A 5000-nucleotide genomic window follows, 5' to 3' on the forward strand; every position below is an offset into this window, starting at 1 on the left:
TACCGTGGCATGACCGTGGCCAAGTAATAAAGATCAAATTCCATGCCTATGCCAAGTTGGACCAAGGCCCCGTCTCGTTTTGCTATAAGCAAGGGCGTGGCAAGGCACGCGGGGGGCCAAAAAATCAAAGTGCTCCGAAAATGCACACGGGGGTGTCAAGCAACCTCCATGTACCGTGGCATGACCGTGGCCAAGTAATAAAGATCAAATTCCATGCCTATGCCAAGTTGGACCAAGGCCCCGTCTCGTTTTGCTATAAGCAAGGGCGTGGCAAGGCACGCGGGGGGCCAAAAAATCAAAGTGCTCCGAAAATGCACACGGGGGTGTCAAGCAACCTCCATGTACCGTGGCATGACCGTGGCCAAGTAATAAAGATCAAATTCCATGCCTAGGCCAAGTTGGACCAAGGCCCCGTCTCGTTTTGCTATAAGCAAGGGCGTGGCAAGGCACGCGGGGGGCCAAAAAATCAAAGTGCTCCGAAATGCACACGGGGGTGTCAAGCAACCTCCATGTACCGTGGCATGACCGTGGCCAAGTAATAAAGATCAAATTCCATGCCTATGCCAAGTTGGACCAAGGCCCCGTCTCGTTTTGCTATAAGCAAGGGCGTGGCAAGGCACGCGGGGGGCCAAAAAATCAAAGTGCTCCGAAAATGCACACGGGGGTGTCAAGCAACCTCCATGTACCGTGGCATGACCGTGGCCAAGTAATAAAGATCAAATTCCATGCCTATGCCAAGTTGGACCAAGGCCCCGTCTCGTTTTGCTATAAGCAAGGGCGTGGCAAGGCACGCGGGGGGCCAAAAAATCAAAGTGCTCCGAAATGCACACGGGGGTGTCAAGCAACCTCCATGTACCGTGGCATGACCGTGGCCAAGTAATAAAGATCAAATTCCATGCCTATGCCAAGTTGGACCAAGGCCCCGTCTCGTTTTGCTATAAGCAAGGGCGTGGCAAGGCACGCGGGGGGCCAAAAAATCAAAGTGCTCCGAAATGCACACGGGGGTGTCAAGCAACCTCCATGTACCGTGGCATGACCGTGGCCAAGTAATAAAGATCAAATTCCATGCCTAGGCCAAGTTGGACCAAGGCCCCGTCTCGTTTTGCTATAAGCAAGGGCGTGGCAAGGCACGCGGGGGGCCAAAAAATCAAAGTGCTCCGAAAATGCACACGGGGGTGTCAAGCAACCTCCATGTACCGTGGCATGACCGTGGCCAAGTAATAAAGATCAAATTCCATGCCTAGGCCAAGTTGGACCAAGGCCCCGTCTCGTTTTGCTATAAGCAAGGGCGTGGCAAGGCACGCGGGGGGCCAAAAAATCAAAGTGCTCCGAAATGCACACGGGGGTGTCAAGCAACCTCCATGTACCGTGGCATGACCGTGGCCAAGTAATAAAGATCAAATTCCATGCCTATGCCAAGTTGGACCAAGGCCCCGTCTCGTCTCGTTTTGCTATAAGCAAGGGCGTGGCAAGGCACGCGGGGGGCCAAAAAATCAAAGTGCTCCGAAAATGCACACGGGGGTGTCAAGCAACCTCCATGTACCGTGGCATGACCGTGGCCAAGTAATAAAGATCAAATTCCATGCCTAGGCCAAGTTGGACCAAGGCCCCGTCTCGTTTTGCTATAAGCAAGGGCGTGGCAAGGCACGCGGGGGGCCAAAAAATCAAAGTGCTCCGAAATGCACACGGGGGTGTCAAGCAACCTCCATGTACCGTGGCATGACCGTGGCCAAGTAATAAAGATCAAATTCCATGCCTATGCCAAGTTGGACCAAGGCCCCGTCTCGTTTTGCTATAAGCAAGGGCGTGGCAAGGCACGCGGGGGGCCAAAAAATCAAAGTGCTCCGAAAATGCACACGGGGGTGTCAAGCAACCTCCATGTACCGTGGCATGACCGTGGCCAAGTAATAAAGATCAAATTCCATGCCTATGCCAAGTTGGACCAAGGCCCCGTCTCGTTTTGCTATAAGCAAGGGCGTGGCAAGGCACGCGGGGGGCCAAAAAATCAAAGTGCTCCGAAATGCACACGGGGGTGTCAAGCAACCTCCATGTACCGTGGCATGACCGTGGCCAAGTAATAAAGATCAAATTCCATGCCTATGCCAAGTTGGACCAAGGCCCCGTCTCGTTTTGCTATAAGCAAGGGCGTGGCAAGGCACGCGGGGGGCCAAAAAATCAAAGTGCTCCGAAATGCACACGGGGGTGTCAAGCAACCTCCATGTACCGTGGCATGACCGTGGCCAAGTAATAAAGATCAAATTCCATGCCTATGCCAAGTTGGACCAAGGCCCCGTCTCGTTTTGCTATAAGCAAGGGCGTGGCAAGGCACGCGGGGGGCCAAAAAATCAAAGTGCTCCGAAAATATTTTTCCACTTTCCAGTCCACTTATACATATTATGTGCAGTGTGCACACAAGACACCTTCCCAAAATTCGACTTATATGAGGCGTTTTACGTCAAATCCGCCTATTTTCGGCGTTTCGGCCGAAAAATCAAAATAAATCGAAACTTCCTCGGAATGCTTAGCGACTTTCCAGTCCACTTATACATATTGTGTGCAGTGTGCACACAAGACACCTTCCCAAAATTCGACTTATATGAGGCGTTTTACGTCAAATCCGCCTATTTTCGGCGTTTCGGCCGAAAAATCAAAATAAATCGAAAATTCCTCGGAATGCTTAGCCACTTTCCAGTCCACTTATACATATTGTGTGGAGTGTGTACACAAGACACCGTCTCAAAATTCGACTTCTAGGCGGCGTTTTACGTCAAATCCGCCTTTTTTTCGAGTTTTCGGCCAAAAAATCAAACTCAATCGAAACTTCGTCGGATCGCTTAGCCACTTTCCAGTCCACTTATACTTATTGTGTGGGGTGTGCACAAAAAAAACGAAGTCAAAATTCGACTTCTAGGTTGTTTTTTACGTGGTATCCGCCCTTTGCGAAGTTTCGGCCGAAAAATTCGTAATTAATTCATCCGACATCGGAATATTACGATTCTTTCGTGGTTTTGCTTGTTTTAATGTCCCTAACAACCATAAAAAAATTCAAAAAAAAATTCGTCTTCTAGGTCCACTTTTAAGCACTTTTAAAAACTTATGGATACAGGGAAAAAAGTGCACTTTTTCTACAAAACTGAAAATGGCCTTCCAGTCATATATAGGGGGAGGGTGGGTGTGGGGGTAGGCTCGGCAGGCACGGGGCGCGCCTATGGGCACAGCAGGCAAGCAAAAACTACGTCTTAACGTGTTTTCCCCTGCAATTTCGTTGCTCTTTTCATCATTTCAATCAAATTCATGGACATTCTTGATGGAATTCGATCAAAAAATTGAAATTTGGATGAATTTGTGAGGAAATTGGTGATGATCATGCTGTTCTTGGCTTGGGCAGGCCTTGGCTGGCATTGGGCATGGTAAGCACGTATTTGTGCATAACTCCCACCCTCGTGGGTGGGATTGCCTGGCTTTTGCTTGGCAATAAGGTTGTTGCTGTCCCGACTCGGTGACCCTCTCGTGGGAATGCATGGGCTTGCCGTGCTTTTGCTTGTGGCAAGAAAATTGTGCCAATGTTGCTACTCGGTAAATGATGGGAATTTTTACTAGGGATTTTTATTAAAAATCCCCACGCGCGCGACCGACCGCCCGCCCGCGTATCCGCGTATCTCGCGCTTGAAGCGCTTGATGCGCTTATGTCGCTTAGTCGCTTAATCGCTTTATCGCGCAACGCGCAATCGCGCAAACGCGTCCGAACGAGGTATACGACATGCTACCAATATCTTGTGTGGGAGTATACTGTATAATAAGGTTCTTAACAAGCCTTCAATTTGGGGCAACAAAATTTGATCCTTGATTTGTAGTTCACTTGGCTGCAAAATCCCGCCTATTTTCGGCGTTTCGGCCGAAAAATCAAAATAAATCGAAACTTCCTCGGAATGCTTAGCCACTTTCCAGTCCACTTATACATATTGTGTGGAGTGTGCACACAAGACACCGTCTCAAAATTCGACTTCTAGGCGGCGTTTTACGTCAAATCCGCCTTTTTTCGAGTTTTCGGCCAAAAAATCAAACTCAATCGAAACTTCGTCGGATCGCTTAGCCACTTTCCAGTCCACTTATACTTATTGTGTGGGGTGTGCACAAAAAAAACGAAGTCAAAATTCGACTTCTAGGTTGTTTTTTACGTGGTATCCGCCCTTTGCGAAGTTTCGGCCGAAAAATTCGTAATTAATTCATCCGACATCGGAATATTACGATTCTTTCGTGGTTTTGCTTGTTTTAATGTCCCTAACAACCATAAAAAAATTCAAAAAAAAATTCGTCTTCTAGGTCCACTTTTAAGCACTTTTAAAAACTTATGGATACAGGGAAAAAAGTGCACTTTTTCTACAAAACTGAAAATGGCCTTCCAGTCATATATAGGGGGAGGGTGGGTGTGGGGGTAGGCTCGGCAGGCACGGGGCGCGCCTATGGGCACAGCAGGCAAGCAAAAACTACGTCTTAACGTGTTTTCCCCTGCAATTTCGTTGCTCTTTTCATCATTTCAATCAAATTCATGGACATTCTTGATGGAATTCGATCAAAAAATTGAAATTTGGATGAATTTGTGAGGAAATTGGTGATGATCATGCTGTTCTTGGCTTGGGCAGGCCTTGGCTGGCATTGGGCATGGTAAGCACGTATTTGTGCATAACTCCCACCCTCGTGGGTGGGATTGCCTGGCTTTTGCTTGGCAATAAGGTTGTTGCTGTCCCGACTCGGTGACCCTCTCGTGGGAATGCATGGGCTTGCCGTGCTTTTGCTTGTGGCAAGAAAATTGTGCCAATGTTGCTACTCGGTAAACTGTTCTTGGTGATGATCATGCTGTTCTTGGCTTGGGCAGGCCTTGGCTTGCATTGGGCATGGATAGCATGGTAAGCACGTATTTGTGCATAGCTCCCACCCTCGTGGGTGGGATTGCCTGGCTTTTGCTTGGCAATAAGGTTGTTGTTGTCCCGACTCGGTGA

The sequence above is a fragment of the Trifolium pratense genome, unplaced genomic scaffold, assembly GCF_020283565.1.
Source record: "Trifolium pratense cultivar HEN17-A07 unplaced genomic scaffold, ARS_RC_1.1 scaffold_57, whole genome shotgun sequence".
Classification (NCBI taxonomy): domain Eukaryota; kingdom Viridiplantae; phylum Streptophyta; class Magnoliopsida; order Fabales; family Fabaceae; genus Trifolium; species Trifolium pratense.